The sequence below is a fragment of the Apteryx rowi genome, unplaced genomic scaffold, assembly GCF_003343035.1.
Source record: "Apteryx rowi isolate R43461 unplaced genomic scaffold, aptRow1 scaffold_339, whole genome shotgun sequence".
Taxonomy (NCBI): Eukaryota; Metazoa; Chordata; class Aves; order Apterygiformes; family Apterygidae; genus Apteryx; species Apteryx rowi.
In genome coordinates, this window is record NW_020449852.1 from 897,256 (window position 1) to 910,827 (window position 13,572).

At 40.7% G+C, this 13,572-nt stretch overlaps 2 long non-coding RNA genes across 4 annotated transcripts in view; both read left to right on the forward strand.

The window, feature by feature from the left end:
- LOC112969179 overlaps positions 1-2,254 on the forward strand; it is a 2,562-nt gene extending 308 nt beyond the window's left edge. Inside the window, exons 1-3 of one of the 2 annotated variants that reach the window (XR_003254603.1) lie at positions 101-461; positions 1,836-1,955; positions 2,210-2,254. This is a non-coding gene — a long non-coding RNA (uncharacterized LOC112969179). Of the gene's footprint in view, positions 1-100; positions 462-1,835; positions 1,956-2,209 lie in introns of those variants that run through there. The other variant, XR_003254602.1, reaches the window with a different exon arrangement.
- A 35-nt stretch (positions 2,255-2,289) lies between these two features.
- Positions 2,290-13,163, forward strand: LOC112969178. Of its 2 annotated transcripts, XR_003254600.1 has the most exons (4): positions 2,290-2,393; positions 10,627-10,648; positions 11,291-11,398; positions 11,576-13,163. It is a non-coding gene; the product is annotated as an uncharacterized LOC112969178 (long non-coding RNA). The 2 variants fall into 2 exon arrangements; XR_003254601.1 differs by lacking the exon at positions 11,291-11,398.
- Positions 13,164-13,572: the final 409 nt, after the last annotated feature.

A 13,572-nucleotide genomic window follows, 5' to 3' on the forward strand; every position in this document is an offset into this window, starting at 1 on the left:
GCCCCGCTCGCTTCCTGTCACAGCGCTTCCCCTCGCGGCCCCGCCGCTGTCGCCCCGCTCTCTGCCCCTCAGAGCGCCGCCATCTCCCGGCTCCCTGCCCCTCGCGGCCCCGCCGCCGTCGCCCCGCTCCCTGCCCCTCAGGGCCCCGCTGCGCTGTCCCGGGGGCCATTCCTCCCCCCGGGAGCTTTCTAGAAGGAAGGGAGCAGCGTGAAGGAGGAGGAGGAGGAAGGCTGCTGTCGCCATTAAGGCAAAAACCCGTACTCGTCCCCCTCATCCTTGCCGCAAATTCCCTGTGCAATGCATAGGGAGAGCCTAAACTTAAGCAGTCTCAAAGAAAAGGGGCTTTTGCTTTTCACCTCAAGGAAATCCAGCCAGCTTATGCCAAATTGGTGATCTGAGATAACCTGGCAAAAATGGCTGGGCTGGTTGAAGCCCCGCTTCCCTGCTAGGAGAGCTGAGGGGTGGGTAGTATCTGTGAGAAGCTGCGGGTGCTGCTGTCCTGTTCTTCAGGCTCTTTTCAGCTCTTGTTTTATTTACTTCTGGAGGAGAATGTGCATGGCTTTGGCATATTTGTGTCGCAGAGGCTGTCTCTAGATCTGAAGAGGAAGAAAATCTAGAACCATGAAATGAAAAAAAAATTAATCCAGAGAATCTGATAATGCTGACGTATTTAAAATTACAAGTGTTACCATTAGCGTTATTTTTTCTAAACCACCAAGACCCCAAGGGAAAAAAGTTGCTAATGCAGCCTAAACTTTGATCACAGCATCATCAACTTTTAAATGTTTTCCCTCTTCTCAGTATTTCAACATGATTCATAGAAGCTGCCTTCTGAAGGACTCCTGATTTTAAAGTAAAACCAAAGCCTAGTTTAGGCTCATTTGCAAGATTAGAAGGAACACAGATATTTGGTAGTACTTACATGCTATCTGTACCCCAAAATCTCCTCACTTTCTTACTCTGATAGATCATATTCTTTTCAATTTGCAATTACRCATGCCCATCAAATGCCAGAAAAAGGTCTGCAGCAAAACACTCTCCCTCTTTTTGGTCTTCTAGCATGTACATCGTTAGGAGTAACTATTTTTATCCATAACATTTACAGGCATTGACGTTACTTTGTCAGTGTGACAGCAATTCTTTCCTATTTCTAATCCATAATTCTAGCAGTGCTCAATACTGTCACCTTTGTCCTCCCACTACTTTGTACTCTTCTCCAGCTGAGCTGATAGATCCATTCATAATGCGACTGCTAGACTTTGGACCTTGGCTACAAACTACATTCCAGACTGTCTTTCCTACCCTGTCCCTGTACTTTGATATATCTGATGCAAATCGTCTGTCTCTGAGGTGCTCCAACCTAAACTTTCTGTTTCTTCTCTCAGTTTTCCTTTGGCAAGCCAGTTTTAATTTGCCATCGTTTTGTCAGTAGTATTTCTAAAATACTACTAGTAATAATAATAGCATCTCAGTAATGAGTAGTAATAATACTAATGAGTAGTAATAATAGTAGTATTTCAGATTCCTTCCATATCTAGCTATGAGCATTTTGATATCTTCCTAATGCCCTAATCTCATTAGCAATATATTGCCCAATTAGTTTGTTATTTGAACTAAACTTCAGCCAGGCTATTTTCTATCTTTCATATATAGTCAGCTGTCATTACACACACATTCATTTTCCATGTCCATTTGCAGTTTGTGTTTTCAGCCATTTCTGTCTTGTCAGCATAAACCCTGCCTACCTCACCGTTCATGTTTATGTAATTTTAATATATTCCTGGGTTTCCTGTCCAAGTCCTTTAAATAATCTGCCCAATGTATTCCCATTTCAGAGTGACATATTCAGAAAGATCCAACTGGCAGCACACTGATGAATTCACCTGGCCTCCCCATGTGTGCATGGGTCCTAGTGTACCTGCCGTACTCCAGCACGAACCCTGCGAGCTGCCACTGTGYGTATAAGGGGTGGGGGGAGAGGATTTTTTATCATATGACTTTAGAGAGCAGTATGGCCTTGTAACCAGCCTGCAGCCATGCCCCAAAATAGATATCCTGCTTCTGATTGGATCAAAACTGGCCCACCTGGATTTAAGTTCATCACCTTTGGTTTTTTTTGGATAATGACATATACTTTCAAGTGTTTTATTATGTTCCCCAAATACTCTTTCTTTGATGTTCTTTCTTTCATTTCATTTAATCATTGCAGATTTTTTCCGTGAGGTGCTCCTGGATACTTACAGTCTATACTGCTAAATAAAAGAAGGCCGGGGACCGTCGCTGGTCTGGAGGCCACATGGCATCATCTAACCTGCATCCATTCTGGTTAAGGATGCTGTGTCTGCACTTGGTTCTTGGCCCTGGGTCTCCTCTGCGTCCAGGGCCCACATGAGGTCAATATATAATTATTATTTTGTATATTTTTTCAGTCAGAGGTAACTGAAATAAATGCATAGGTGAATAATGTGAGGGCTGTGTTGTAGACTTCCAGACAGCAGTTTTCATGGCATATGACTGAGCGTGTATTTTGTTTAGGAGCAAAGCACTCTAGGATAGTGTTGTGGACAGTGTAAGGTAGAGGGTGCCAAGGTGGTGCAGTGTTTCTATGCCATTTGTATAGTTCTTTTTCAGGATCTTAGGTTATGCATATTTGTTCAACCTGAATGCCATTTCTGTCTACTTTGAGACAGTGTCTGCAGCTGTCATCAGTGAATTCATTTTGGTATCACTCTGCATATCATTTCAAATTATTCTCTATGAAACAGATATGAAATGGACTTCCTTTCCTTCATCATTAAATGTTTTTTCCTTGTATGGCTCAGCATGGCAATCAACCAAGGATGTTAGAAAGAAAAGAATGGCAAACTCACTTTTGAAAATCTCATGGCTTATGTGCTCTTGCTTTATGATTTATTCCAAGATTTATTCTCCAACACACTTTGTATATGTTCCCCTACACAGACAGTATTGTCATCCATTTTTACCACTCTTCTAATCCATTAGTGAAATATGATTTCACATAACCTACCTAGCATTACTTCTGGGAGCTGTAAGTATAGCTCCATCTTCTATCAGGCGTTCTTTGCCAGTTCATCACATCTTCAGCATCCTTTCTGCTCTTGGGGAAACAAACCATTCGTTTCATCATGCTCAAACAAATTTTCAGTGAAGATTCCAGCAAAAACCATCCAGGTTGCAAGTCAACCTATATGTCTTAAGCTTATAGCACCAAATTCTTCCTTTCCCATTTTCTTTTTAGAAGGTACAGTCCTTCCCTCTGCCATGCGTCTGGGTACACTCTTTTGCAATGTTTTTGTAGTGATAGTCTGAATTAAGGATGTTAGTTTTCTAACCTCCTTTACCTAATAATTGTGGATCCCATCTCTTGCTAGTGCTCTTCAGTTATTTTTTCTCAACTTTTTTTGTGTATAATCTGATATTCACTTTGGTTAATCGGACTGCTGCATTCACACTTCACAGCCTGCTTTGCCAGAAGATTATTTATACATAATTCTTTACTGTAAAGAACTTTTCCAGTGTTCTTGACAGTAATTGTCATAATTTAGTCATTTATGATTGTAATCTATATTTTTCTGAATTGTTTTAAACTGTCTAATATCATCCTAGTTGTCATTTTCAGCAACAAATACAGCTGGTAATAGTATTATTCCTCAGTATATTTCTTGCTGACTGTACTGACATAATCTGCTTCAAGTCTTCAGCTTTTCAATATTACACAGTGAGAAAGAGAATTTTTCTGCCACTTCATTACTATTGATTTATTTTTTCAATTTCCCTTTCTTTATCATATCCATCTATCTTACCTTTTGTCTTAGATGGAAGTTAGATCTTCCAAAGCTTATTTCTTTCTCTTTCCCTCATTGCTGTCAAGATTTCACTTTGGTGCAACTTATGGTGTTAACTGCTATCTCTTCAAGGCAGTTCTTAACTTTTTCCCAAGGTGCTTCTTATCCACCAAGGCCCATGGCAGGGGCTAGAGACTACACACCCTCATGTATCTGATCTGCTTACAATAATATTTTTCTTCTTTACTCCATTTTTACTTTCATTATTTCCTTCCTGTTTTTTTTAGATTCTTTAGTCTGACCATTTGAGCCCCTAGGTCTTTTTACAAACAAACAAACAAACAAACAAACAAAAACATTGTTCTTTGGTTTTGCTTGCACTGTAATCCTAGCTCTCTCCTCTTTTTGTCACTCTACATGTTTTCTCATTCTATAGGAAAAAAATATCCAGTCTTTAGTAAGAACCTAATTTGATTAAACAAATTACCAAATGCAGAAGTTTGCCTGAAAGTTCTGTGAATTTCTCTTTGGCCAAGTTATACAATCTCTTACTGAGGGCCCAGAGATGATTTCTAGGTCAGTTGTTGTCTTTCATCACTGTGATATCGGCATAGCTCCCTTCGCTCCTCTTTAGTTTGGCCATATCCTGTGTTGGTGTTTCTGCAGTACTGCACTGGTGATCTGGAATGATCTCAGTAGCTCTGAAACTGCTGTGAGGTTGGACAAATTCATGAATCCTATTTGCAGAGTCACTGTGGGAAATAAATATGCAAAAGATTTGCCATTGCAGAAGTAAGCCATTTATGGTAGGAAGTTCCAAAAAGGCAATGATTTAAAACACTTCTTGGCCTCTAAAGCAGTTTTTCTAATTCACTGAAAACTTTGACAGGGAAAAAGCAATCATGCTTCTTTTATTAGAAGCTRGTATGAATGAGAAATGTTGTTAAATATTTTCTTATAATTTCAGGAAAATTAAAAATTAAGCATTTGTTATAAGTGATACCAAATCTAGTGATGTCTGATAATTCTGATAGAAAATACTTTCCTCTTAATGCTTTATATTTAAAAAGTGAAGCAGAAAATATTGTAGTGTTGCTCTTTTGACAATACGATATTTGGCTATTTGTTTTATGTCTTTTGCTTTCTATTTCTTTCTAGCACAGATGATTTTTGAACTCAGGAAGAGTCTACTCTTGTTTGTGAATTTTTTCTGCATATCATTTTAAATTCCCCGTGCTGGATTTACTAAGCCTTTAAAGCTGATACTTTGAATTCATATCTAAGTAAATTTTGAGGTATAATCTGCAGCCAGAGAAAGATGGGAATGTAATAGTTAGGACCTGACTTAGAAAATCTTGAAGCACAAGTTTAAATTTCTTTTCAGCCAATAAATAATTTAATAGAACATTAAGGCTCTGCATATTTAGGGGAGCCCCAAGAACAGGTGGAGATGTAAATGCTGTCTGTTTTGACTCAGGAAGCAGGAGCTCCTCTTCTGCAGGAGCTAAGCTTTTCCCTCGGTCGGAGGAAATAACATCAACAACACTAGTTGGCTGTCCTAGGATTTCTTGATCCCAGAATGAACCATAAAGTAAAACAAGCACAGTGGACTTTTTTTTTTTTCTTTTGGTCTTGAGATGCAATTCAGGTTACAGACTTCAAATAATTTGTCAAACTGAGGATCGGAATAGTGGAGAGAAGCTTTAAGTTGAGTTTCATAAACTTCTCGTGAGGACTATTTAATTGTGTTATTTATAATAATGTAAGATAAAGAGTAATGCAAAATTACAATACATGAAGTTGATTCTGCAGTGTACTTAAAAGATTATTTTGAAGAGCATGGCTTTTAAAAAGGTTGAGGAAGAAGCAGTATTTTATTGCTGTCAGAGGTTGAGTATGGTAACATGCCTACATGGCTTTTGGAACAGCTGATGAAATCCCCAGCAGGAAGAACATTTATTTCAGCAATACACACTGGTCCTAGGGGAAGTACAGATAATGAAAGAGTCAGAAGATTCCAAATATGATTTAAGATGAAAAAGTGAAAGTAGATGCTCATGTTTCCTTAAGAGAAATTGTGAAAAAGTTGATTGATTTGAATTTTAAGAAAAGATACTAGTCTCCTGAATGCCCTCATTTAATTTGATTCAGACTGAGTAACTGGAATCACAGGAAAGACTAAAACCTTAAAGGGAGCGAGTTTTCACTAACTAATATGTGAGATCAATTACAGTTATAATTAGTGTTTAAAAGTGAGCAAAATAAATAGTAGAATAACAACCTTGGACTTCAGAAGAGCAGATATTAGCTTATTCAGGGATCTGCTTGGCAGGATCCAACAGGAGACTGCCCTGGAGGGCAGAGGGGCCCAGGAGAGTTTGCTGATCTTCAAGGGACAGCCTCCTCAAAGCACACAAAGGGTCCATTTAATGTGCGGAAAGTTCAGCACGGGCCAGCATGGATGAGCTTAGCAGCTCATGCTAAGGCCTGATGTATGCTGGGAGCATACATCATTACCATTAGAGTAMAGCGAGTGCTACAGGTAAGCCAGATACTCAAGGACAAAAAGAATGAAGTCTGTTATCCTTACAGTTTTAGAAGTAACTGCTTGTTAACACCTGAAAGGACTGAAACTCTTTGAAATTAGATAAATCCTTGCCCARTAACTGAAATCACAGAATCACGGAATGGTCAAGGTTGGAAGGGACCTCTGGACATCTTCTAGTCCAAGCCCCCTGATCAAGCAGGGTCATGAGAACATGTTTCCAAGGATTGTGTCCAGACAGCTTTTGAATATCTCTGAGGAAGGAGACTCCACAACCTCTCTGGGCAACCTGTTCCAGTGCTCTGTCACCCTCACAGTAAAGAAGTTTTCCCTTATGTTCAGATGGAATTGTCTGTGTTTCAGTTTGTGCCCGTTGCCTCGTGTCCTGTCGCTGGGCACCACTGAAAAGAGTCTGGCCCCATCCTCTCAACACCCTCCCTTCAGATACTTATACGCATAGATAGGATCCCCCCTCAGTCTTCTCATCTTCAGTCTGAACAGCCCCAGCTCTCTCAGCCTTTCCTCATAGGAGAGATGCTCCAGTCCCTTAATCATCTTAGTAGCCCTCTGCTGGACTCCCTCCAGTAGCTCCATGTCTTTCTTGTACTGGGGAGCCCAGAACTGGACACAGCACTCCAGATGCGGCCTCACCAGGGCTGAGTAGAGGGGGAGAATCACCTCCCTCGACCTGCTGGCAACACTCTTCCTGATGCACCCCAGGATCCCATTGGCCTTCTTGGCCACAAGGGCACATTGCTGCCTCATGSTTAACTTGGTGTCCACCAGCACTCCCAGGTCCTTCTCRGCAGAGCTGCTTTCCAGCAGGTCAACCCCCAACCTGTACTGGTGCMTGGGGTTATTCCTCCCSAGGTGCAGGACCCTGCACTTGCCTTTGTTGAACTTCATGAGGTTCCTCTCCGCCCACCTCTCCAGCCTGTCCAGGTCTCTCTGAATGGCAGCACAGCCCTCTGGCATATCAGCCACTCCTCCCAGTTTTGTATCATCAGCAAACTTGCTGAGGGTGCACTCTGTCCCTTCATCCAGGTCACTGATGAAGAAGTTGAACAAGACGGGACCCAGTACTGACCCCTGGGGGACACCACTGCCTACAGGCCTCCAACTAGACTCTGTGCTGCTGATCACAACCCTCTGAGCTCTGCCTTTCAGCCAGTTCTCAATCCACCTCACTGTCTGCTCATCTATCCCACACTTCCTGAGTTTGTCTATGAGGATGTTATGGGAGACAGTGTCAAAAGCCTTCCTGAAGTCAAGGTAGACAACATCCACTGCTCTCCCTTCATCTACCCAGCTAGTCATCTGATCGTAGAAGGCTATATCAGGTTCATTAAGCATGATTTCCCCTTGGTGAATCCGTGCTGACTACTCCTGATCACCTTCTTTTCCTCCATGTGCTTAGAGATGGCATCTAGGATGAGCTGTTCCATCATTTTTCCAGGGATGGAGGTGCGRCTGACTGGCCTGTAGTTCCCTGGGTCCTCCTTCTTGCCCTTTTTGAAGACTGGACCAATAGGGATAATACAGACCAAACTTCTGAGCTGGAAGCTACAAATGCATCAGCTCACCCAAACAGCCTTTGAAGCTGATCCACCAGCAGCTGGACTGCTGAGGCGCTCATGCTTCCCAGTGCAATTCAGGGGATGCTTGCCTTGTGACACAGGAGGAAGGATGAGGTCTCTCACCGTTGGGTAGGTAACTATTTTGCTCATAAGCATGCAAATTAACAAATTGTCAAGTTATTGAATCAGCAAACTAGCGAATTAAGTAACTAGAGAATAAACAGACTAGTTTACAGAAAAGTGATTAATCTCTTGTTTGTTTCTTGTTTATTTTTTTAACTAATGAGCTCGTAAAAATAAAGTTTGTTTCACACAGTATGCTGTCCTGTAAATTTGAGAGAGTACAATGAACCATGACAAAAGCTCAGCTGGAGTTGAAACTAGCAAGGGATGTGGAGAACAAGAAGACTGGCTTCTGTATGCACATTGACAGCAAAACAAAGGCTAAGGACAATATGGGCCCACTGCTCAAAGGGGCAGGGGAGCTAGTGATAATATACATGGAGAAGACAAGGTACTCAGTGCCCTTTTTGCCTCAGTTTTCACTCATAAAGTCTGCCTGCCAGGTGAAGTACTACCTGCAGTAGAGGAAAATAAGTTAGGGAGCACATAAGACATTTGGATATGCACAAGTCTATAGAACCAGATGGTATGCATCAGATAGTACTGAGAGAGCTGGCCAGTGTCATTGTGAGGCCATTTTCTATCATTAAAAGGTCAGGGCAATCTTGGGAGGTTACCGTTGATTGTAAGAAGGCAAATGTAACACCCATTTTCAAGAAGGGCAGGAAGGAGGATCCAGTGAAATACAGGCTGGTCAGCRTTACCTCCAACTCTGTGAAGGTTGTGGAACAAATCCTCCTGGAAACCATTTCCAGGAATATGAAGAATAAGGTGTTTGGGAACAGCCAGCATGGATTTACCAAGAGCAAGTCATGCCTGATCAACCTAATTGCCTTCTGTGAGATGTCTGGTTCTGTGGGCAAGGCAAGAGCAGTGGATGTTGTTTACTTTGACTTTACTAAGGGACTTGCGACAGCTTCCCCTAGTTTTCTTTTAGCCAAATTGGTGAGATGTGGACTAGATTACTGGATGACAAGGAGGATGGAAAATTGGCTGAATTGCTGGACTCAGAGAGTGGTGATCAGCAGTACAAAGTCCAACTGGCAGAGTGATATCTCTCAGGGATCAAAATGAGAGCCAAGACTGTTTAATGTCTTTACTAATGATGTGGATGATGGGATGGAGTGCACTCTCAGAAAATTCATGTATATTACCAAACTGGGGAGAGAAGTCRATATACTGTAGGGCAGGGCTGCTGTTCAGAAGTAACCTCAACAGGCTGGAGAAATGGGCTGACGGAAACCTCATGAAGTTCCATAAAGGCAAACAAAGTCCTAGGTATTCTGGGGCAGAATAACCCCGTGCAACAGTACAAGCTGGGGCCAACTAGATAGAAATCAGTCTTGAGTAAAAAATCTGGGGGTCCTGGTGGACAACAAGTTGAACTTGAGCCAGCAGCATGCCCTTGAGGCAAAGGGCAACCATGGCCTGGGCTGTATTAGAGTGTAACTAGCAGGTTGAGGAAAATGATTCTTCCCCTCTATGCAGTGTTGTGAGACTATAAATGGAGAACTGTGTCCAGTTTGGGGCTCCTCAGTAGAAGAAAGACATTGACTAATGGGACTGAGCCCAGTGGAGGGTCACCAAGATGGTCAGAGGGCTGGAGCACAGGATGTGCAAGGAGTGACTGGGAGCTGGGCTTGTTCAGCCTTAAGAGATGGATAAGGGGAGACATTATTGCAGTCTACAAGGTTGGGGGCAGACTCTTATTTAAGGTGCCTAGTGATAGGACAAGAGACAATGGATACAAGCTGAAACATGGGAAATCCTGAATAGATTCAAGGAGAAATTTCTTCTTTGTGAGAGTGATCAGCATTGGCACAGGTTGCCCAGACAGACTGCAGAATCTCCATCCTTGCRGATACTTGCAAGTCAGCTGGACGGGGCCCTGAGCAATCTGGTCTAGTTGGACCTCCCTGGAGCAAGAGGCTTGAAGTAGGAGCCCTCTGGAAGTCTCTTCCAACCTCAGTTGTTCAGTGATTCTGTCAAAAATCTATTTATTTTAATTTCRTTACCACATATGGTTCTCTTTAGTCACTAGGGCAACAGCTAATAGATTTTAAAATCAGAAAATAGCATTGTGATCACTCAGTCTGGCCTCCTAAATTATGGAAATTAATTATCTTTCTGTTATAATGTCTGCATCTGGTAGTTCTACCTTACTATGTTACAGTATGGGTGGATTAAGAATGTGCACATTCTCATAGCTTCTGGCCTCTTCTGCTAGTTTACCTGATGGGAAATAGGTAAACTACTGTAGTGTTGTGTGTTTGAAACCTCAGAAAGTTTTGTTTATTTTTTTTAAACTATTTTACCTTCTCACCAAAGAACTTTTTTAAACACACAAAACAGGTTTGAAAGACCGGCTTTGATCTTGGCTAAAGCTGTGTAAGGGAAAAATAATTCTGTCATGTCACTAAAACATCTTGATGTAATAATAACTTACAAAAAGGAATTTTTCATTCACTAGAACATTATAATAGATTAAGCTAGCAATTATTTAAAATGATATGACACCTAATATTCTTTTGGTTCTTTTTCTTGGTCTTTGGTGTTGAATTTAATCTTATTGAAGAGGATGATTTCAGGATACATATGTAAGTATTTAGTATCTTTTTCTTAACTTGCTTATCTAGATTTCCTTCAGAATGTTGATTGAGTCTGTTGATGGCTTTTCCTTCTGAACTGAAGGCAGAGTAGGCCGACTAGAACTCAAGTGATGCTTTTGTAATTGCATCCAACATATAAAAAGGTTGATACAAACTCTTTGGCAAAGAATGCTAATCTAATTGTAGGGGACATTTCAGATGCCTAACACTAAAATTTATATCAGCAAGTGCTTTTTTAAGGGGTCACTCAAGAATACTTGGATCTCTCTCTCTCTTTTTTTTTTTTTTTTTTTGAGGGAAAACCCACAATATTTTTTGCTTGGCCAGTGACAAGTTATATATTTCCTGGCCACAAATCAAATTAAATACTATAAATCCCACTTTTTATAAAGTTCATTCATTACCTGCCCAAAACAGTTTGAATGTCCAGTATTGTTAAAGTTTGTTAGCTGAATGAGTCACTGCAGTATTAAAATAAGCTTGCATGTGGTAGTAAAGGAAAACTGTAGCAATAGTTTCTAGACTTCTTTGTTCAATCGTACAAATCATAGAGCTTCTGGAATACTAAGATGTAAATAGCAAACAAACTTGAAACATTGTCTTACATAGTGGTCTGGAATTTTGTTCTAGGTACAGTAAGCAAAAATTTATCAAGTCTGAGGAAGGAGAAGCTTAAGAAGCTCAGGAGATTTGGGGTTGGAAAGTTACACTGAAAGGGCAAGTCATGGATATCCTAAGGTCCGTATTCTAAAAAAAAAAACCAACTTTGTTCTCTCCCTGAGACAACCGTGCTTTTAATTCATACTGATGCCTGCAGAGCACATCTGAGTGATAACATAAACCAGTTTCTAGGAATTCTCCCAGTATTGCATTCCAAAGAACTCTAAAAGCTTTTTTATGTTCTGTCTATAACAGCACCTCATGACTGGGCACCATTTGTTGAAACTGTCCAGTCAGCAAATTCGTACCAGCCATCAAGCGAGTGAACGTGTTGGAGACTTGTAACACAAATACAAAGATTGGTATGGATGCGTGTGGGGAAACACCAGAAGGAAGAGCAGAGCAAAGGGTTGGAAGAGTGGCCTGTACTGATAGCAAAGAAAACTGTTCCCCGTCAATCACACTGAGGATCGTGTTGTTTCTGTCAAGCCCAGGCAGCCATGCGCTCTAGTAACGCTACAACACATACGACTCATTAACAGAAGACCTTGCACTCTAATAATGGAAGGATGGCAACAAGATTGCAGTGTATCACATATGCCATTGCTTTTTCTGTTAGTACAACAGGAAGGTGATAGTAAAAGACTGTTCTTAACAGATATAAAACATCTGTCCAAAAATTAGTCTGTTGTTGCCAGTCAGAAAGAACTCTAGAGACATCGTGAGGGCTTGGCAGCCAGCACTCTGTGCCCTTTGTGTTGCACACAAGTGATCCTGGCTGGACCACTTGAAAACACACATCCTGATGCTTGGGAGTATATGGGTGACATGCTGTGAGTAAATGAAATTGATGAGAGAATAAATGTGAGTTGGTAAAATCAATTTATTTAGTGATTTTGTAAAGCTTTCCCTTCTTCCTTTCTTCACACTTAGTTTTCTTCCACTGATTTCTTACAAATGCATAGCTGCCAAACAGCCACAGCATGTGCTGTTACATGCATGGTAAAAAAGGTGAGGTTAAGAGACAGAGCTGAGAATAGGAAAAGGGAGAGGGGACAAAAGATATACATCTCTAAAATCATATTTCATTGATTACACTGTTTACAGAGCAATTTGTTTTTCTTTATAGCCTCCACTTTCACAGAACCAGTCTTGTTTAGAATCCAGTGCAACTTGCTTGAGACATAGTATCTGCTGAACTGGGAGAATAAGAACAAAGTTTAAATTTAATCAAGATGTTTCAATGGAGTAGAGGTGGCAGATGTTATGAAGCCTGTTGTTGAAGCCATGTCTCTAGAATGAAGGTCAGAATGGGAAGGCTCTAAGGTGCTGAAATAGTCCTGCCAAAGACGACGTCTCTGGGGCTCACAGAAGTGCGTATGAGGATGCAATGTTTTGAGCATAGACCAGGTCACACTAAATGCCAGATATTTAAAAGGGGATCAAATCCAGAGACAATACTCATGGACGTCTTAAAACATTTCAGTCCTCTGTCAAAATATACAGATGGATTAGCTGGTCATCATGCCTGTGTTGTGGTTCTGATTAGCTTAATTAATGTGAAACTTAGCCTTTTTACCTTTTTATTTATGCACTTACTCTAAGGTCAAGCATGACCCTGTGATAGTTTTTTATGTCTTGATTTTAATCTCTTAGAGCAACCCTTCAGTGTTATTTGTGTTTAGCTTGTCATAACCTTCCGCAGCTTTGTTATGCTATTTAGAAAATAATAAGAGAAGTATCTGTATTCCATTTAATACATGGTACCCAAATTTCTTGTGTCTGGAAGGACTACTTTCAGTATACTCAAGGGATATAGTTGCTAAAATGGCTGTATTCTGTTATGGAGTTCATTTATTTTTAGTTCCTCTATATGTAGAAAGCATTGTAAGCCATTAAAGAGTTGAATTTTTTGTTGCATCATGCTATGGATTTTTTTGAAGAAGTTAAGGTAGATTGTGGAATGATACCGAATTTAAAAAAATGGAGAAAAAGTTATTCAGTCACACTTTTCTGAAGACATTATGAAATGGTCAGATGTAGGCAATATAAGATGTTTTTGCAAGGCTCTCACTGTGGATCAGTTATGATATTGTCTATGTTTATTCCCTGATTTCCTTTTATTATTTGTTGCAAATGAACTTCATGAAATACAACCTAATTGCTCATTTATAAACTCCGAGTTGACTACATCTTTCTGGGTTAAATTTTAATATTAATGGGATTTTAGAGTACTTCTTGCTCTGTGAAGG